We start from the raw sequence: 23,408 nt of genomic DNA, 5'->3' as shown, positions 1-23,408 counted from the left end.
GACGATGGTGTCGTGGATTCGAATTGTACGTATTATTACGTGAAAATACGCGAGTAGGTACCTAGTACCTACGTACTCGTATTATGGATACAAAAATACACGTATACGAGGAGTAGGCACTATACAATTGCAACCTTGCACTGGCCGTAACCTCAGTGTCAAGGTATATGGTACACTTGCCTTACTTGCCACACACATGCACGGGTACTTGGACCCTAACAGGCTACCACAGCACTTCCTTTTCAAAAATAGGGAAGTCTATACGAAGGCTATACTATACCGAAATTAGCAAATTCTTAGCATAAGTAAAAGACCCAAGCCTCACACACTCGTATATGTACGTACTACGTGGTACCTAAATATACCGCCTAAAATATCAACAAAACCCAAACCGAATTCTTTTCCAGCCCCTGCTGCTTTCTTCCAACTAACAGGTTGTGGTTTATCGTTTTCTTCCTTCTACTATATGTGCGCCAAACATATTGTAAACATGATACCAGGCTATTGCGGTAGTTCCCCTAAAACCATACATATTTTTTTTCTTTCCCTCGCTTTTATGCACGGTGATACCGTACGTTACGAGTACATATGTCAAACATATGAATACACAAGTGCGTCGTATCGTACTATACGATGGCTACACCGTAGCACAACATACACATGGAATTGCTACGAGTCTAGGTGCATAAATAAAAACGTATGGTGTACCAAATACATTACTTGAGCGAATTTTGATTTTTTTTCAGAAGCTTGGCCGGTCCTAATCAAAGATGGCCTATCAATTTGCCAATAAATCAATTCTGAGAAGATGAGAAGTCAAATGGCCAGTTATCATTTAGAAAAGTATCGTTTTTGATCAAATCAAATATACTTAGTGCATACAATAATTGTATTTCAAGACTGAATTTCGAGATCAATTGGAAATACCTGCTCACCAACTATTTTTTTGAAGGGGGAGGGAGGGAGGGAGGAGAGGAAAAATGTACCAAAAATTGTATAAAATACCAAAAAAATGTGGTTAGGCAACAACAAAAAGATCAATACTCGAAATTTCGAGTGACATTGATACTCTGACTTTTCAAGACTTGGAGAAATCAGAAAATGTCCACTGGCAACGTCATTCACTTGAAGAGGTAATAATGTCATAATTTCAGGAACCTGACAAGATTTTTCCAAGTTTTCAAAAGTCTGACTCTGACGAAATGTCAGAATCAGAATCAGAAAGTCATTTTTCAAACTTTGACATAATTTATTAGTTTTTGGTAAATTTTTAGTAAATTATTACGGTAATTACCTATTAATAAATTACTAGTACTTTTTGGTAAATTACCAATAACTTTTAAAAAGATGGATTCCTGGTGATTTTTGGTAAATTACAGTAATTTTTGGTAAATTACAGTAATTTTTTGGTAAATTACCGTAATTTTTTGGTAAATTACCGTAATTTTTTGGTAAATTACAGTAATTTATGGTAAATTACAGTTATTTTTGGTAAATTACAGTCATTTTTGATAAATTACAATAATTTTTACTTAATTACAGTAATTATTAGTAAATTACAGTAATTTAGTAATTTAATTTTTGGTAAATTACCGTAATTGTGCGGTAAATTACTTACAATAATTATTAGTAAATTACAGTAATTTTTGGTAAATTACCGTAATTGTACGGTAAATTACTAGTTATTTTTAGATAAATTATTTGTAATTTTTTAATCAATTAATGGCAATATTCAGTAATTGCCTTGTAACTTGGTAATTTTTTTGAGAAATTACTGGTAATTTGTGGTAAATAACTGACAGTTTGATAATGTTTGATGAATTACAGGTATGTAGTTCTTGGTAAAATATATTTTAAACCCTTCGGAAAATTAATGAATTTCTGCGTCAGATTTTCAAGAATAATTTTTTGATACCTTATTTAGTCAGATTTTTGAAAACTTGGAAAAAATGTTGCAGACTTCCTATCGCAATGACATTTCATTATGAAGTTCAAAGCAAGAAACATTTTATACACATCCGTGATTTGAATCTCTCTGCAGAGGAGACTTCGCTTCCTTTTTTGCAGCATTTTCACATTTTCAATGACGTTTCAACTAATCCCAAAGAAAAGATTTTGAGCCACTAAATTTGAAATTCAAATGAGTGTAGGGTTCGAATTTATCAAAAAATAAAAAAACATAACATCTCAAAAAATCAAAATTGAAGCTATTAGACTCCAAACAAAATAATATATTCCCAAAATTGCAATCGCCCATTCACATTTTTTGGAATTTCACACAATTTATTTTAAATTTAAAAGGTTTTCCACTGATATTAAAAATTGACCTTGCAACGTGATTGTGGTTTGAATATCACCAGAAAACACTTTTTTGAGGTATTAATACTGGATCATTTAATTTTTCATCTATATTTACGCAATTTTTGGGCTGTGCTGGAAAATTGAAAGCCGAATAGAGCCCTTAATTTTTGGAATCATCTTAAGTACCGCCAAAATCGAGTAAAAAACATAAACGAAATCGATGTAAGTTGAATTTAACTTTTATTTGGAGCCCCAAAAAAACATAACAGATAAAACTAGGTTTCTGGGTGGGAGAAGAAGAAGGAAAAAGGAAATTTTTTTCTCGAACCTGTAGATCTCCTACGGCTACGGATTACCTAAAAATAGAAGGCTTGAGATGAATAATACATTACCTACCTATTAAATATAGGTACAAGGTGTTGATTTTCGAAATCCGTTGAAATTCGTTAATTCTTTTAAGAAGCCAATCGATTCAAAAATATCAATTCCATGGTAAAATTTTCTAACGAGTCGATTTTTATGGAGGGAGAAGATAGATACTTTCCCAAGATCCACTATTTAGGTAGATTTTTTTTTTTCATTTCATTTTTACGTATACTTAACACATCTGCTCAGAAACCTCATTACAATCAACATCCCAACTCAGCAGAAAAAATATCTGACATTTTTTTTTAGTTTCAAACAGTAATTTAATTTGGAAAATGTTGATTTCTTTACATTTTGAGTTTTTAATCAAACGTTTTTTTTTTTTTTTTTTTACACCAAAACCTAGAAAATAATACTGAAAATATTCTGGAAAATGGCAAAACGTAAAAAAATAGCTAAATTAAATGTTTTCTTAATTTTTACCTCTTTGGTGTTTTTTTTTTCTGAGTTACGATAAAAAAATAATTTCGAACCCATCAAACATTCAAAATAATATTATCGATTTAAGCATGGGGGGGGGGGTTAATAGAATCCAAAAAAATGAATCGAATCAACATTATCATGATTCGAATCAAATGTTCTCGAATTGATTTGTGTAGTGATTCATTCTGCTGAATTTCTGATTCATGCCTTGGGTATAAAAATGATTCAAGTTTTTCGAGCCAATTTCGTGAATGATACCATTATGGAAAGAAACGTGACATTAACATGATACTTCGTAAACTTGGGTTCGTTTTGAAAATCTTCAAACTAAATCGTTTAACGAAGTGCTCGGGATTTTTCATTATTGAAGTAACTGAAAACTATCCGAACCATTTTAATCGAGCAGATTCGTGAGTCATAAATCAGACCACATCTAGAAAATAATTCACACTTATATTTGTGATTCGAATCAATTTTCTTAAAAATTTGGTAACCCCTGTTCCCATCAAACGATTATCGCGATTCGAACTCAGGTAGGTACTTCCATTTTAATATACGTGTTTCCGCTGCGATAATTTACCTCAGCCGTACACCTAAATGCATCAATAATTTCAGACCATAAGGTACTTGGAGCAATTTATCGAATATTTTAACTTAATTACAGCGATGACGAGCGACGGAGGGCGCGAGAATATAACGAGAGTGTTATGTGAACCTATATGAGTATTAAGTATACTATACCTAACGAGAATGCGAAAATGTGACAATGTGAAATACAAATGTTAACCTTGAATGTACAGGTATATGTATATTTATCATTAAAAATGATTAATGCGACAGTTCGAAAATATAGTTTAATACGAACGCGCGCATGAAACAAACACATACTTAGGTAATAGGTATATAAGTATAGGTATATAGGAGATAGGTAATAGGTGTAAGTTTTGGTACCCCCTCAAAATGTATTACCCATACCATAACGTACCCAATATACCCACGTACATATTATTATGTACGTCTAGGTACAGCCTCGTCATTTATGTGGATAATAGTAAAATGTACAGCTATGACTTATACCTATATAAAAGTATTATCAAACCGGGAAAATTTTCCACATACAGAGGAAACATTACTGTTTTCCACACAAATGTAGTATTTTCCTGCTCGGAAGTACCCAGGTATACATACGAGTATGTAGTATGTAGAACCTGCTACCTACGCAAAAAATGAGACAAAAAATTACCAGAAATTGGTAATGACTGATGAACTGATGTAAATATAGGTACGTGAAATGAAAAAAATGTTTCTCCATAATTCGATTATTTTATATAAACAACTCATATTTTACGTCAAAAAATTGAAATGATGAAATTTTTCTAATTTTGGTTCACATTTTGAAATTATTTTGAACAAATTTTTCAAGCATGAGTAAAAAATTTTCATTGGAAAATACTTTTTTTTTTCGATTTTAACAACGGAATAACCGTGATATTTTTCCTCTGCGTTTCCAGTTTGAGGGTTTCAGATAACCAGTGAGGATTTTTTTGACATCGTCGTAAGGAGATTTGAAAATGCGAACCAAAATCAAATTTACCTACCAATTTCAGGACGTTCATTTTGAACCAAAATTCAAACTTTATTATAGCAAAAAACTTCTCCACTCCAAGTTGTGCGGGCACAAGGCACATACATAAGCATACATTTCAATTCGATGTGTAAAATGGTCAATGAATACGAGCGATTTCCTCTAATCATTTTTTGCACATTCTAAACATAAAAGGATGCTGATCACATCGTTCGATTTCGATTAAACGAACGTTCGCCGGAAAAATGAAACACGATATTGTGATTTATTTACATCAAAAGGGAGTTCAGGTTTGAAAAATTAGTGTTTTTCTATATTTTCGTAGAAAGATTACGTACTCACGTAGGAAGTACGTATCAGGAAGTCCCTTACTCATACCCATTTTATCAAAGCGAATAATGTATTTTTAAGCCCATATCCTTTAAATGTTCCAATTTAGCGTCGAAATAAATTCATACTGTTGATACATATGTCATATGTTGAGAACAAATGTATTAAAAAACAACCTAGTAACTCTCATTAGGCTATCTACTAACTTTTTACCCCATTAAAATAAAACAGTATTGCCAAACCAATAAAAAATCCAAATTAAAAAAAAATAATCAATTGTCGCAAGTTTTTAAAAATATTTCGCATCTTTTTTTTTCTTTTTTCCCTAACTCATTCTCGAAATGTTGACTAAATTCACTGATTGTTCTCTACTTTTATTCGTAAATCAATTCTCGGACGATTGAAAAAAAAAACCTACAAAATTCAACACACTTATTGTACTCATCAATTTTCAATTATTTCATGAAAAAGGGCATACCTAGTGAAAAATTAGATCAAAAATTTTGCCCTCCCTTCCAATAAAATGAGCTTGGGAACTTTCGAAATTAAAGAACTTCTCAAAAAATGAGTTTCTTGATATTTTGGATTCACATGGAACACTCTTCAAAAAATTATGCAAAGGTGGGTACTCTAACGTACTTAGTCTATCATTGAATCGAATACTTTGATTTAAAAAATTGTACAGACGAGCAACTTCAACCCAACTAGGAGAATATACATTACAAAGAGATGATGATGAGGGTAAAGAGGAAGGGGAGAAATTATTGTGCCTGAAACGGTGGGAGGGGGAAATCATTAATTATTTTTGCAAGAGTTCATCGAATTCAAAAAGTGGAATTTGAGACTTCCTTTGACATCGAATAAGTTTTTTTGCACACGTCAACCCCCTTCCTAATCAAAAAAATTTTAAAAAAATGAATTTCTCGAGTCTTTTAAATGTGGAATTTTTGGAAGGAGAATGGCTTAAGATTTACTGAGGATGAAATTTTATCAAATCAAAAGTTTTTACTGATTGAAAAAAAAAAATTGGAGGAAAAAATGAGGGGAAACTTTCAAAGTTCAATCAGAAAAATAGATACCTACATTAGTTTTAGGTGTAATTAAACAGTGTTAAAATCTTTATTGTTAAAAAAAAAAAAAAAAAAAAAAAAAACAGAAAATTGAAGGAAAGACTAAACGAATTTTTTTAAAGTTTGGCTAGAAAAATGGAGAAAAAACAGTTTTTTATCCAGCAATTTTAGGGCGAAAAGCAGAAGTTGCGAGAGGGTATTTTTTCAAATTTTTCAATGAGAGGTGAAGAGGTCATCAAAATTTTTTAATTATCATAAAGAGAACTAGAAAAATGAAAGAAGTAAAAATCCTTAAAAAATAATAGAATCCATGGAAACTTTTTAAGTTTGCTCAAAAAATTGAAAACGCAGGACTTTTTAAAATTTTTTGCTGTTTAGTCAAAAAAACAGCACTTTTTACAGAATAACATTGCAGTCCTGGGGAAAAAGCTGTATAAAAGCAGGGGTAAAAAGCAACCTTTAAGCGAGAAGTTGTTAAATTAGGGAAAATAACTCTTGCTTCTCAGTTTTTACTATTTATTAGTGCAAAGCTTTTCAAACACCAAGTGTTCATCATCAGGCTTAAATCACTACTTAGCCTGATGATGAACAATTGAGAAGCAAGAGTTATTTTTTCTAAAAGCAGGATATTAGAGCATCAAATGTTCAATTACTTAAACCACTTCAGAATTCGAAATCTAATTTTTGGATGAGTAGGTCTACAAAGTGAAAATTTTTTTTCAAGCGCCATTCACCTTATAATCAGCAAGGAGTTTGAATTTTTTCAATGGAAATCTCTCGACGAGCATTTTTTCTTGAAAATAATGTAGTGAAAAACAAATTTTGTTTCGAGGGCCTAATTATTGGGACGGGGGGGGGGAGAGGGAAAACTCAAGATAACAAAATTTTTATAATTTTTTTCACGAATAAAAACTTGAGCTTCAAATCCAAAATTTCGAACTTTTTGGTTGAGTAAAAAGAGATATGGCCTAAGAACCATAAAAACGACGAGTCTAATCTGAATTTTTTTCATCAGATTTCAAAAAAAAAAAAAATTATGACAAGGAATTGATTTTAGAAAAAAACAAAGGTTCAAATCCCCCAAAAAAATCTAAAATTCAAAAAATAAATGACAATTATCAACTAAAAATTTGAAGAAAAAAAACGATCTTATAAATTTGGATGCCCCCTTACTTGTTCATCCATTTTTCTATAAAATGATGTCAAAAAGTCGAAATGGATAGATTTTTTGAAATTTGAATTTCTCTAGCTTTCAAAATCGTCGACTTGAGACGCCTGATTCGCTGGAAGTTCGTTCTGGTATCATTTAAAATTTTTTTCTGAGATTAAAGCCCTGCTTTTACTACAACTTTCCAAAAAAACAACAACATTATTTTCGATAATTATGTCACATAGAGACTTTTCAAGTATAATATGGAAAAAATTAATAAAATACTGCACAAAGAGGAGGATATTTTCACTCGAAAAGTAATTTTTTCACAATTCAGCAATAATCAACTCGATCATCAAAGTCATATACATTTTCCAATAACGTATAGCTCTTACGCATTCGAACAAACAAAACAGTGAAAATTCAGACTGATACATTAATCACGACACGAAAATAAAAAACAACAAATCGAACCTTTTTCCTGCGAAAAAAACACACGTAATAGATATATTCGTGGTGTCGGGTAATTTCAACGAGCAAAACATTTTTTTTTCCAATTAGACAACTTTACTATGTAATATTTATTTTTCGAATCAAACTCCAGCGCCGGAAGGGTTTTCCCCTTCACATCTTTGCTCTAGAAAGACCTTGGTGTTTATTATTTTTCCGAGTAAATTGACCGATGAAATTTCCAACTGGTCGAATAAAAAAAAAAAAATTCCTGCCATCTGTTCCAACTACATACACTATACCTACTCTAAGAGGAATCCATGTACTCGAACGCAGGTATAAATCAAACGAAAGTTGTTCTAAAATACATAAGACGTCGACGTCGTTGCCGGCTGTTTTCCAGAAAAACCCACCCTGTATGTACGTAAGTAAATGAACCTGTCACGCAACCAGTTCGTCTCTCTATAGAGATGGATATGAGATGGGAGGACGTCGTCGTAGTGACGCGATCATCCATGATGTAAAATTTCCAAGTATGTTGAATTTCGTACGTTGAAGTCGTCATAAGTTGATATTTTAGTCAGTTGTAGGATTTAATAAAGTAGGTACATGACGTATAGATAAAGATGCACATTGCACATGGAGGTGGATATGGAAATAGAGTATTTAGTAGATAGGAAGGTAGGTAGGTAGGTAGGTAGGTAAGTAAGTATATGGCGCAATGTACAAGTACTACGAGTAGCATTTGCATATATCGCTTTAATAATAAAGATTGCACGCAAGTTGCATACGTAGGCTACGAGATACGTATACGTATATAGTCGAGAGATTTGCATCGACTATACATATTACATACATAGAAAGACGACGACGACATTGTTAAATCGTAATAAATTTAAACGTATTCCGCGAAATAATGTTATAAGGAAGTCGATGATAATTTATACCAAGAATATATGAGGAACAACTTGCATATGAACTAATAACATCAAACTCTATTCGCGGTGTAATTGATTTCGATTAGATCGTCAATAATCTCAAAGTACGATACGTGTACGATCACTGCACAGAGCCTATATAGATTTTTTTTTCATTTTATTTTAAAAAAAATTGCACAGGTAATTATGCCCTCGTTAAATCAGATCAGGTATCTCGTCGATTAATTTTTCTCGCAGTTCTCGTAACACGTGCCTTTTTTCGCGATACACTATTTAAAATTCGACAATATCGAGAATCGAGATGCAGATAACGCAAGGTAAATGTACCTCGACCACGTCGAAGTAATTCGCCTTGAAAATCAGCTTCATTTTTTTGGGAACCACTTATACCTATCGGGAAATAAATACACGGGAAAACTACACACATAAGCACGTGTTTAGGACATACGTATTATTATTTTTTTTTTCATAAAAGCTAAGAAATTACGTAAACTCTCGGCTCGCGAAACGGAATTGCAATCGCGCTGGCAGTACAAATGACACGAAATACTACGAGGATCTGTGAACTATCTCAAGGAGGAAAAATATAGGTACCTACTTATACCTGTGAGGAAAAAACACGACGCCGATCGACGAAGAAAAAAAAACCGTACGGAAAATAAAACTTAATAATTAGTTTTTTCTTCCTGAAAACGAACACTGCACGATATGCGATCGTTTAGGCAGGCGAAAAATACACACCTCGTAAGGGGCAGAGGTAAGAAGAGGAGGGCGATAGAGAGGTGCGTTCGGCACACGACCTTCACCATCGTCATAAAATATAATACCATAGACTATTATTCGGCAAAGCTTCCGCGTCCGACTTCGACTTGTTTATGGTGGTTAATTTTATTTTGGAATGAATGCGCGCCGCAACGCCGCCAACCTGGCAACACTGATATCGTCTCGAAACCAGGAAGTAAAATTACACAAAACGTTGCTCCACCGCCAACTGTGCGATTTTTTTCATACACGATCGTGTGAATTTTATTAGACGAGCTTTTTACCCCTCCCCCCCACCGGGCGAATATTTTCTCCCCCTTCACCAGCCATTACATCCTCATCGCATAAAAATTTAATCCGTCCGAGCGATAACTCCCCTAATTTTTTTTCGTAAAAAATTTTCATTTTTACACATTTGTTTTTACGATAGTATACGTAGGACTTTGTCCGAAGTACGTACTTTTTTTTCCTTCATTTTTTTCTTTTATCACTAAAACGCAGACGTGAAAAAAATACATCCAATGTACGTTTTTACACACATATGGCAGGCAGTTCTATAAGGCGAATACTGATAAGGAAACTTCCGCATAGTACTAAATTATCATAAAATATAATTACTTTAAACTATTTTTCGTCGAAGTTGTAAAATATTGTACCAACATAACGGAAAACACCCGAGAAAAATTACCATCGCGGTCGTTGTCCTAGTTTGTTTATTTTTGTACACGTTCCAATCTATGTACCTTACCTATACCTATGTAATACACAATATTCTCATATATAGGTACACATCACACCCCATTACGATTTACGCTGATCAATTAAATTCGCTGATAAGAAATCGCCATCTACGACGTCTTACACGTATTTATGGTCGTTTTGCGACAACTCAACGATTGAGTAATTTAATACTTCGAGAACGCTATTTTTTTTTCAATTGTAGCACTAGCATGTTACTTGGAAAACTTTGCCACTTTATGGTATTCGTGTGTTATTTTATTCGCATAATTATGATCATTTTCAACCCTGCATATTGCAGCAGGAGCACTGAAGGGGTGGAGACAGAAATGAGTTGAGGTATACGCACCTAAATATAGGCTCATTTTAGAGAAACTTCGCCAAATTCAAAATATCAAGTCGATAGGAACTTAGGAAATAGATTTTTTGAGGTCATTTCAGTGGTGTATTTTTCAGTTGATTTCCACGATTTCAGAAAGGGGAAATACTGGTTTCTACATCACGTCCAAGAAATTATAATGCAATTTAGGAAAATTGAAAAAGAATTTTTCTGTCAAAGTCATCAAACTCATTATTCTTTTGCTTTCAGATTGAAAAGAGGAAGGGGAAGCATAAGTCGAATTTGACGAAGAAGTTATTAGGTAGTCAGAATTGGCACCTTTTGAGGAAAATGAACAGGCAGGGCTAATACTCAATTTTTCCCAAAAAGAAATGACTTCAGTAACCAAAAATTTTTTGAAACGCGTGCATACATTTTAATACAAAGTAAGTCATAAGAAAAGTAAAAAAAATTAAATTAAATTTGATGTAAACATGTTTTACTTAGTCACGAAACAAAACGTTCCTATTAAAATCGAATGCTGAAACTCAATCGGGGACTTTTTGATAAATATTAGCGAAGAAGTGATACAAAGTTTTGGCAAAATATAAAAACAAATTTTTTTCTAATTTATGGTAAAAAGCAGGAATTTTGATAATTAGATTGGCAAAAAAATATTTTTTTTTTAGACAATTTTCGTAAAAAAAGCGAGACTTTTTCACAACCTTTTGTGAACAAACGAGATTTTATGGCAGTTTTAGGCAAAAAATGATATTTTTAAAAGAATATTTCGCCAGGAAGACACAATTCTTATCAATTTTTGGTAAGAAACGAGACTTCTTGACAAATTTGACGAAATGCGAGACTTTTTTCTACTTTTGGCAGTAAGCTAGACTGGGACAATTTAAATTGTTAGACATTAAAAAAAAATAGTTTTAGCAGCCAAATTTTAAAAAAGTAACCGAGTACGAGCCCTGAACGGGCGATGATGATCATTTTTGATGGAAGAAAGATCAACAGGAGGAGCGAGTGAGCGAGATATTCAATATTTTCAATCGTTTCTGTTCAGATAAAATTTCAGTTTAAATATTTTTGGTTTTTTGAAAACTTCAACAACAAATTTACGAGTTTTCCATGACGTAATTTTATAACCTTTGCCTTGATATTACTCATTTTTTTGTTTTTATGACATCGTCCTATGTAGTTACAGGAAAACAAAATAAAATCATCAATAAAAAATGTAAAAATTTTGATTAATTGCAAAAATAGCAAACAAATAATCAGAAATAGAGCAGAAGTTGTAATAATGTAAAATATCAAAAAAATTGAAATTCCAAAAAAGTTTTCAAATATGTAAATGATTCAGAAATTGAAAAATTAACAGCGCAAAAATTGCTACGAATTCAAAATTTTGCCAAAATTATTCCAAATGAAGTAAAAATTGACCAAAAAAAACAATCCCCCCCCCAATTTTTACCCGATACATTTTCTCATGTCACAATTTTCAAGCACAGTACCTAACCAAAATTTGTAATTTTCATTTTTTTTCACGTAAAGCAATTTATTATTACCAACAATATAAAATTTTTATTTTCTAAAATGAACTTTTTTGTCGCTTTTAAGAACTTTATAATTATTCCAACAATTTTTTTTGCATTTTTCAGGTTTTAGCAATTTTTTGCACGTTTTAAAATATCTCTGAGATTCAGATCAGAATTTTCAAAAATTCTCAGTGAGCAATTTTTCCACCACTTTCCTGACCTCCCCTCCTCCCCTCTCTCCTGCACCACCCATGCAAACAATTTGAATGTAATTTCTATGTTTTGAGTCCTGCATGCTGAAATCCTGAAATTTATAAAAAATGTTTCACTAGCTTACAAAGGAACCCCTTGATTCCGAAATCTCCAATTCGGAACGAAAATAATCAGATAGGTCAAAAAGGAACCTAAAGAAACTCCAATTCTCCAATTTTCAGCTGCTGAACTCGATTTTTTTGACAAAGGGCCTTCTCCTATAAGATGGGTGAAATGGCCCCTGATCCATATGGGGTCGAAAGTGGTCTAAAAAGTCATCCTTGATGTAAAAACTCTCCATAAAAAATTTTTGACCTCCCACCCCCTCCCCTTTCGGAGAAACTGCCCCCTAAACATCAACACTTCAAAGGTTTGTTTCTCGGAGGGGGATCGATGAAAAATTTTAAAATTTTCACAGATTGTGTACATCATGTAGGGGTACACACAGTAATTTTTTGAAATTTTTCGCCCTCTATTTTCTTAGTTTTTCAGGGGGTTGAAAACTTTGAAGGGGGCGAAAAAATTGGGAGGGGGGGTGACATGGCTGAATTTTTTTTCAAAACTTACTCATACCCTAAGGTATAACATATAATTTTCCCAAGGTCCCAAAGTGGAGTGCAACATGATCAAAAAAATAAAGTTTGAAAAAAAAACATGTATCTCCCGTACTACCGCGCGTTTTGTCAACACTGTTCCACGGCACCACCGTGAGAAAACTTCATCTATCGCGCGCTCTCAAACTTTGATATTTTTTTCAGAACCCTATTGAAATACCATAATGGCATTCAACATTTTTTTGATGAATATTCTCTAGGGTGGTGTGGTGAACAACAGAGGTATACTTACGAGAATTTTCAACCCCCTCCCTTCATATTTACCCCTCAAAATTGCGTTTTTCAACTTATTTTATGCTATTTACTAACAATGAAAATTATGCAAGGTACAATTTTTGGATGTATTTTTGACCCATACGTATCATATCATTTTTTTTTCGAAATTTTTGTTTTTGTGCGTTGCCGTGAAAAATAGAAAAAAGGTGTCGTAGAGGGGGCAAAATGAGAATTTTGGGAGAATTAAATACTAATAAATGGGGTGTCGTTTCCGCATGATTCTATATCGCTGAGCACGAATATGACGTCTGATTTTCTGCTACACTAATCTAACCCCTCTAGAGCCTTCGCCCCCACCTCAATTTTTCATTACCTGCAGAACAAAAACTTGAAAAATTCCCTAAAAATCGAAAAAATCAACTTTAAAAGATGAAAATTAGGGGATAAGAGTTTTTTAAAAGTTTCCAGAGTCAAAGTGATCATCTGGAGATCTTATTTAGAGAAGTAAGTTTCAAAAAATAAGCTCAAGACTTGATCAACCACAAACTTGAAAATTCATTCTCGATCTTTTAAAAAATATTTCCTGTTACACTCCTCCAAAAGTACAAGAACATCGTGTACACATTGAATAAACTCCAATTCTCCACTTGACATCACAATCTCAGGAAAATGCACACTAATAAGTAATTACAATACGTAAATTAATTCCAGTTACCGGTACTAATTCGCGTATAAATTCAACCTGTTACAGAAATTCGGTATAATTAACATCTTCGCGTCATTTGAACAATTGACGGAAGCGAAAAATCTAATCACACTTTGTATTACGAATTTAAAGTAAAACCAAAAAAAAAAAAAAAAAAAAAAAAAAGGTAGGGAAATATAGGTACCAAGTCTCCACACCAAATCCGGCCAACTCTAACTCTAGGTATACTCACGCAATTGAAACCCGTTAATACCGGATCAACCTACATTCGACTTTGTACATAGTTATTCCATAACCTAAGTCAATAATGTACGCTTCGTTTTAAATATATTACACTAAACTTACTCTACAGTACTTTATATACTACGTAAACCTATAACACAACAACGTTGGAAATTACGTAAATTTAGGAAACATATCGCATATACGAGTATACTTATCGTATAGTACTTAGCTTACAGACGAGAAAGTAGAACATCGTACTAGATGTGCTTCTCGTCTGTATAGCTATGGGTACGTAAACGTATAGTGTACGACGACGTGGTCGCGTTTACGTAACGGGGTAAAAATCGTGAGAAAAGGGTTAAAAACGTGCTAATGCGTTCGCGCCATCCTAGAAAGAAAACAAATTCAGAACCTAGCGATGTTCACTTGTTCGATATCTCTCGTATATGTACGACGAATCTGCGGATCACCGAGAGCTCTATGCATGTTTATAAGATGGGTTATGCAGGTCGAACGTTATACATTAGTCATGACTGGTCGTATATTCAGATATGGTTGCAGTATGCACCTTTTTGCCTCAACCCAACACCCAACCGAAATATACTACCTTTACAAGTTACCTCGATGAATAATCGTATACCGAGGTGTACTAGTACACATAAATAGATAGGTATTTCTCAACTACTAGTCATCGTGAGACTCGAGTTTCCGTATATACAGAAAGACACGTACTGACGATGGAAAAATTGCGAAAATCTCACGATTGGTATGAATTTTACCCGAATAAGTTCTAAGCAAAATGTGGTTATCGCGTCGACTAAGGGAAAAACCGTCGGAAAACATACTCGATATAAAAATATTTTTCCAGTAATCGTGATTTGAATGTTTTTTAATGAATACATAGTATGAAGATGACAATTCGTGTAGTAATTCTCATCATTGGATAGAATTTTACAAAATGATACGATAGTTACCACAAATTACCTAATTTATTAAAAAATTAACGCAAATTACCAAAGTTACCAAAAAATTACCAACATTTACCAGAATTTTTCAAAATTACGATCAATTACGAGACAATTTTGGTAATTACCAAAAATATTAAAATTTTTGAAAAACTAAAGAAAATCTCTAAATTTTATAAAATTACTTACCTGGAATGATAAAAATAGCCTAATTAATTTTCATAGTAGGTAATAAATTTTTTTAAAAAGTTTTAAAAAATCCAATAATTAACAAAGATGGTTTGATTTATTAAAAATTACCCTAAATTACCAAATTTACTACATTTTTCCAAAATTACCAAAAATTACCAAATTGACGTGGTAATTACCGTAAATATCGTAATTATAAGAAATTACACCGAATTTTACAGTATTTCAAAAATTATTTTAAATCATAAAAGAAATGCGATTATTACTGAAAATTACCGAAATTGTTCATAATTACCACGAATTATCAGGATTGTTTGGTAATTACCGCGTATTGAAGAATTTTACAAAATTTTGGGAAAAAACATGGTAAATACTGTAAAATGATAAAATCATTGAAATTGACCAAATATACTCAAAATTCCAACAAATAGTATAAATTTACCACAATTACCAGCTATTACCATACAGGGTGCCCAGAAATATCGAGTACCCCTAAGTAAGTTTTTCATTAAAAATATAGGTTGGCAACGTGAAATAGATGCATATGATTGGTGGAATGTTATCTCACCAGTCCAACAACCAATCATGTGCTACTGCTATCATTATTATCATTCACTGTGACCAACCGAAGTATTTTAGTAGAAAACCTTTTTAGGGGTACTCGATATTTCTGGGCACCCTGTACATGTTTTGGTAATTTACCGTAATTTTTATCAAACAATCAAAAAGTTAATTCGAGTCCTAAAAACATTACTAAAATAAAAAAAATTGCGGTGGGGGCTGAGGCTAAACAGGAGCCTGGATGAGTATGGCACAACATCTGACGTCATGCTCGTGTTCAGGAGGGCCAATTCTTATGAAAATGACAGGTCAACACCATCAAATTATCTTTACTTCAAAATTATTAAAACTAGAGGAGGGGATTGAGGCTTAAGAGGGGGATGGGTGAGGGTAACATCAAATCTGACGTCATATTCGGGATCAGGATGTTCGATTTATATGAAAACGACACTAACACCGTCAAATTATGTCTACTTCAAAATTATTAAAATTATTGGAGGAGGGGGGAGGGCTTAAGAGGGGGATGGGTGAGTGTAGCATCAAATCTGACATCATATTCGTAATTAGGATGTTCGATTCATATGAAAACGACACCCCATTTGTTAGAAGCAATAATTTTCACAAAAAAATCCATTTTTACCCCTCCCCCCATGTATTTTCAATCCCACCCTATTTTTATTTATTTTTTTGAAAAAATGAAAGTGTTTTCTAGGGGTTAAAACACATTCAAAAATTCCACTCCCATTTTAGTAATCCCACAAAATTCATCAAACACTGAGAGAAGGAATAACTCGAAAATATTACGGTAATTACCAGTAATTCGGTAATTCAACGGTAATCATTGGTAATCTTAGAGTAATTACCTATAACTCACAGGTAATCGTTGGTAATTCGGGAGTACTCCCTGGTAATTGACGGTAATCGTCGGTAATTCACCGGTAATTACTGGTAATTCGGTAATTTACGAGTAATTATGGGTAATTGATGGTAATTTCAGTCAAAACAGACGAATATACCCATTTTACGCCGAATCACACCACCGGAGACATATTCTACAATAATGTTCGAATTTAAACGATCATCTCGCTTGTTGAAATGATGTAATTACGCAAAATCAACGCAGCTGTAACCTCTACAGAGTAATAAAAACTCGATGAATTTGGCAGTTCGGGCGAATTCTCGTCTTGAAATCGCATCAATAAGGATAACACTAAATACCAATCTGAGCCGAGCCAGTAATCAATCTCTAGGCTATGTTTATCACGTAGGAAGCAGTATTGTTTACTTTATAGTCGCATATAAACGACCACGGCGCCTTGGTAAATATTTCTCGTACCTATAGGTACCTACATTAAAACAATAGAACGTCTTTGATACTTACACTTGAATTACATCGGCGAATGCAAAATAAACGGCGAATTGTCTTCTTTAGTCTAATATCGATTCTGAAACATTGAAAAAAATACGAATATGTTAAAAAAAAGATGATAAAATAACTCAAACTGGTATAAACATCAAAAAAGTATTGGAAAAAATGTAAGTAATGTATCGAAGAGAGAGAGAAAGAGGCAGAAAAAAAAACGATCTCGTTAAATTATTTAATAACCCATCGAGTTAGGAAAGCGTTCTATAAATAAAGAAAACTCGACCGGAAACACATCAGGCTGTCGTACACTTTAATTATAATGGTTTTAGAACGAATTTCATTTCGGTTCTAATAGCGTGAAATTGTTAGAATGGTTGAAATTTTACCTAAATACACGTAAATCGTATAGGTATCTACTCGTGTATTTAATCAGAATACGCAAGGTACACTCTGGCATATACGAGGCCGAAAAGTCAATTAAAAATCAATAGCCGCGAAGAGTGGATCATTTTGGCAGGTGAGTGGTGAGTGAGGAGTGAGAGATGGATGATAGGTACTCGGAGGAGAGATGAAAAAGCGGAAATCTCGATGATGCAATGACGATTACGGTGCGTTAGCGATTTTTTTTCTTCTTCTCTAGCTCACGAAATGATTCACCGTTGCTAAAATCTTTCACATTTAACCATCCACAGTCAGTCGTTTCACAAGTCTACCGTATAATGTATCAACTAGTATCATATAACAAATTTGACCTCACTTGTAAAGCGTTACTACCGCCTTCTTGCGTCATATATCTTGTTTATTTGTAGGCGGGTTCTACGCGGGCAGAGAGCTGCAGAGTGCAGAGAAAGAAAGGAGAGGTAAAAAAGCACAGCACACATCGCCGCAGAGACAGCAAGCTCGAATGTAGCACGATTTACTAGTACCAAGTACATACAAAGCGGAAACCATATACCATTACGTCGAAAGGTTAACGTATAATCGTTCCCTGGCTGCCTCCCCCGCTTAATCTCTGCGTACTCCAGCGACACGAAACAATAACTTCGACCGGTTGAAGATGACAGTATTTCTTCTTATGTCACGCCGTAATTCGTTCGACAGTTTTTACGCCATCGACACAGCCACATCACCGAGTATTCCATATCCATACGTCGAAAGTGAACGGATATTATATCATTACGACGGCGGTGTGTGTGTATACTGTGTACTCGTAATTCGTCTACATTCAAATATATTATAGTATACCATACTCGTAATTTCGTGTATACTCTCCTTCTTCCAGTATACATGGAAGTAAAGATGCAGATTACGTATGTAATCTGTCTGCAAGACGACGCAAGTGTACATTATATCTATCTTCGTCATACGCATCATTGCCAAGTCTTCTGGTTCTGTTTGCACGCTGTTACCCTACCCATAAGTACCTTATACGAGACCGTATCGAATTTATTCGTACCTTCCGGACATTCAACGTACTACGATACGAATCGATCGATAGATCAAAATGGTCTGAATATGCTTCAGCGTTTGATGACACGTTTGATTGTAAGATTTTCCACTTCCTAGTCGATCATCCACAGCAATGAACAACTCAAGTCTCGAGAATACATGTAAATGATTGGAAACGGTATGGTACTGGGCATCAATACAGGTACCTATTGGCTAATTGAAGACTTCCATAAAAACCATGGATTCTCCTCACGAGCATTTGATGACACGTTTGATCATAATTTCCCATTCCACCTCCAAGTCGATCATCCACAGCTCTGGAAATAAAGACTCTGGACATCGAATAGCAGTATGGCTAATTGAAGATCTCCGCAGAAATCTTGAACATTCTTCAAATGTTTGGAATTCAGTGCATCTGACGACGTGTTCAATCGTGAGGTTTTTCACTTTCTTAAAGTCGACTATCCACAGCAATAAATAGTTCAAAAGCTCAGCGAAAGCTTCCACTTCCCCAAAATTCTCGAATTATTTTATCACGACCCGAAAAAATTTACATTTATTTGACTTGAGCTAGGAGTCCATTTTGCAGAAAGGTACTACAAGATTCACGAGTTACCTAGGCTAATTTTCGTTCCTGGAAACTCTGATTTATATTTTTTGGAAAAGAGAGCGAAACTCTTCGAATTTTCCTAATTTTTGACATTTTCCAAAGACTAGACACACTGAAGACGTTCTTTCCTTGTTTAATTATTCAAGTACAAATACCCACATGAGAGCAGCACGAGTATGTTCATCGCCATAAGCCATCAATGCCTCCGACGAATGTTCAAAGTCACCAGCCACGTGTTTGAAGCAACCTTGACCTTTAAATTTGACAACTTTTTGCACGTGTTTTCTCAGCTAAGGACAGAAGAATACCAACCACTACACGTTTCTTTTTTGAAACCAAAACACATTGAAATGAAAATAGATTTTCATGTCAGGGTAGCCAATGGTTAAGTCCATTGAACTGAAAAAAATGTCATCTTGTCGCACATTTTTATTTTGATCAAAGGTTTAATTTTGGGCTAACTACTCCCTCCCTTTTGTCCCATCGATAAAAATCCTTTAGCGAAGAGTATTAATCACCTTTCTGGACTGGGAGGAGGGAGAGAAGGAGAAGAAATGCTCTCCAACATTGAGCAGATATTTAGAATGAAGGTAGGCTAGGTACCTATCTAGAGTTTTTTTCAGACTTGTCTCCGCATTTAAAAAATCTAAGACTGTGAAGATGAATCTCATGTGACAAAATTTCAATGAAATTTGGCTGAGAAAGGTGTTAAAACATGTTACAATGACATGAAAATAAATAGAAAAAAACCCATCACATCAAATAAAAATCAACAAAAAGTGATAAAATTTGGTAGAAATTTCATAAATACTCAAAGTGAAGAAAGCATGGTGAAAATGATTTGGAAACGCAAAACTAACCCACCAATTCAATAAAAATGACCAAAAAAATGTCCATTGAAAGTTGTCAACAGATGCATAAAAAATATACAAAAAAGCAATGAATTTTCAACTTTTTTTTTCTAAATCAAAAATAGCATGAAAACTTTTAAAAACATGTTAAAATTATACCTATTTTTAAAAAATTAGAAATTATGATAAAGTTTTAGTGAAATTTGAGGAAAAAAAAGGTTGAAATTAAATTTAAAAAAAAAAACAATAAAAAGTACAATAAAGCATGTAATAAATTTCCACCTTTTTTTTTAAAATTAAAAATCGTATAAAAATTGTAAAAATGATACCTACATATCAAAAAAAAAAAAAAAAAAAAAAAAAATGGTTAGGGGAGATTGTTGTACCAGGGACCGATTTTTCGTTTTTTGGGAATGGACTCCACCCATTAATTATTTTTGAAAATGTGAATAGGGTGCATCAAAGAATGGTCTTTTACAAAAAAAACGAGATATTCACATTTGTTCAAAACTCATTCCCCTCCCCTCCAGAATTTTTTGAAAAAGTCACTTTTTTTTGGTCCATGGTACAACGGGTCGTGTACCAAGGACCAAAAGGAAATTTACCCTGGAAAATGCCTAAAAGTTGGCAGTGAAGGCATAAAGTTCACGTATGGATCATAGACATTCATTATACATATGAAGAGTGATATTCCAAAACTCGCTTTGTCCATTTTTATCAAAGTTGGGTTTTCAGTGGTACCTGGTAGATGAAGTATTAACTCACATTCCTACATCATCAACCTACCAAAATGAGGTGTTAAACTCACCTAAATAGCCAATTCACTAAAAATTTCAAAAAAAATAACGTTCCAAAACGCGTTTTGTCCATTTTTATTGAAATTTTTTTCAGCAGTACTTAGTGGATGAAATGTATACCTACACTCCTACATCATAAATCCACCCAAATAAAGTGCTAAACTCGCCTAAAAAGCCAATTTACCCGTTTAAAGGGAAACTGTTTTTCCTCTCTCCTGAAAAGTTGTGAAAATGGACAAAGCGAGTTTTGGAATATCACTCTTCATATTTACTTTTTACAATAAGATCATATAAAATTTTGCAGAATTTTTTTTAAAAATTTCATAAGTTTGTCATGTTGTACCACGGACCATAGATTTTTCCTCAAATTTCCACCAATTTCAAATAAATTTTGAAACATTTTCAGATGCTACAATGTAAAAACTGTGTAAAGGGCATCCTGGCATCTGAAAAAGTATCAAAATTCGTGAAAATTAGATGAAAAAATTGCGGTCCGTGGTACACGATGAAATTTGGTCCCAGGTACAAGACCTCCCAAAATTTAGAAAAAAATTTCTACAAAATTTCACACAATATTTTTCCAAAAAGTGAATATGTGTACTTACACTTGGATGGTGTAGCTACATGTTGCACTAATTGCTTTGACAAATTTCAAATAAACAACAGGTCAAAATGAGTTCACAAAACATGGCAAAATAAAATTTTTCGTTTTAAAACGTGATAATCGTGTGCAAAATTTTCAAATGAAAACCTTATCGCCCATAGTTCATTTTGTGGCATACCCTAGTGATGCTTTAAAACGTAGTGGGGTCCGAATTCCGCAAGTGGCGTTAGTGAGGGAAAGGTCCCTGGTACAACAGGTCCGGGGTACAACAATCTCCCCTACACGAAAAAGTGTTCTAAAAACTGCAAAAATGGCAAAAAATCGACATAAAAAGTACCAACAAATATGAATTTCCAGTTTTTTTTGTTCAGAAAAAAATTGCATAAAAATTGTTGAAAACATGCAAAAATAATATTTAAAAGAAAAGAATCAAAAATTGCAAAAAAAATTGAAATCATGTGAAAATGACAGAAAAACAAAAAAATACCAAAATGATGAAGTTTCAGTGAAATTTCGGAAAGATGAATAGAAAGTTTTTTTAAAAACGTTGAAATTACAAAAAAGAACAGCATTAAAAAGTAGGCTACCAAAAATGATGAATTTTCAGGGTTTTTTGTTTTTTTTTTAAATTAGCAATTATAATAGATATAAAAATTATAGAAAACATGTAAAAATGATATAAAAACACCAAAAAGGAAAAAAATCGATAAAAATTGCCAAACAGTGATGAAATTGAAATAAAGTTTTACAGAAATTGCATGAAAAGTGTAGAAAACATGTTGAAAATCACAATGACAAAAAATAACACAAAAAAAAACATGAAGATGAGTGTAAAAAAGCACTTAATAAAATTGCACAAAAACTTTTAAAAACATGTTAAAATGACATAAAAACACAAAGAACTACCAAAATCAATAGAAACAGTCCAAAAAAGACGTGATGAAATTTTAATGCAATTTGTGCTAAAAACACGTCGAAATCACCAAAAAAAGTGAAAAATGAAAAGTACAAAAAAATGATAAGCAAATTTTCATTTTTTTTATAAATCAGAAGTTGCGTTAAAATTGTTTAAAACAAGTTAAAATAACATGAAAACATAAAAAAACTACCAAAATCGATGAAAAAATCTTAAAAGTGATGAGATTTCAGTAAAAATTTGGCAATAGGTACTTAATAGCATAAAAAGTGCTAAAAACGCGTTGAAATAAAAAAAAACTCTCACGCAGTAAGCGTGAGAAGACCGACTTTTTGTAAAATAAATATCTTTTACGAACGAATTGATCCACTGTTATTTAAACAGTGATTCGCGAACGAACTGATTCGTATAAGTGACTTGTTCGTGAACGAATCGATTTGTACAAGTGACTCGTTCGTGAATGAATCGATTCGTATAAGTGACTCGTTCGCGAACGAATCGATTCGTATAAGTGACTCGTTCGCGAACGAATCGAATCATACAAGTGAATCGTTCGCGAACGAATTGATTCGTACAAGTGAATCGTTCGCGAACGAATCGATTCGTACAAGTGAATCGTTCGCGAACGAATTAATTCATACAAGTGAATCGTTCACGAACGAACCGATTCAGACATGTGATTCGTTCGCGAACGAATTGATTCATTTACTCAATTTTCAATGAATCATTCGCGAACGAATTGATTCGTATTAGTGACTCATTCGCGAACGAATTTATTCATAAATTAAAGATTCGTTGGCGAATGGTTCTTTCAAAAAATTGATCAATTCGTTCACGAATGATTCACAAAAAATTGAGGGTCGTATACTTAATAGGAATCGAGCAAACCTAGTGAGATTTCAAGTTTCATCGAAATCAGTTCAGCCATTTCCTAGGTAATGAGTTTTGAAAAATTCTGAAAAAAAATTTTGTCGCTCGACAAATTTGAAAGCTTTGAGCTTTTGAAAATTTTGTTTTCGATTACGCGCGAAAGCTACGAACTTTTGGATCATGG

General features: G+C 33.2%; 1 protein-coding gene across 1 annotated transcript in view; it reads right to left on the bottom strand.

The window, feature by feature from the left end:
- Positions 1-23,408, bottom strand: part of aop (anterior open) — a 99,892-nt gene that overhangs the window by 47,571 nt on the left and 28,913 nt on the right. The window contains exon 2 of the mRNA XM_065365463.1: positions 17,143-17,206. The gene's annotated coding sequence lies outside the window, so the exon portion shown is untranslated. The remainder of the gene's footprint in view (positions 1-17,142; positions 17,207-23,408) is intronic.

The sequence above is a fragment of the Planococcus citri genome, chromosome 5, assembly GCF_950023065.1.
Source record: "Planococcus citri chromosome 5, ihPlaCitr1.1, whole genome shotgun sequence".
NCBI lineage: Eukaryota > Metazoa > Arthropoda > Insecta > Hemiptera > Pseudococcidae > Planococcus > Planococcus citri.
This window is presented reverse-complemented; position numbering and strand designations above follow the sequence as displayed.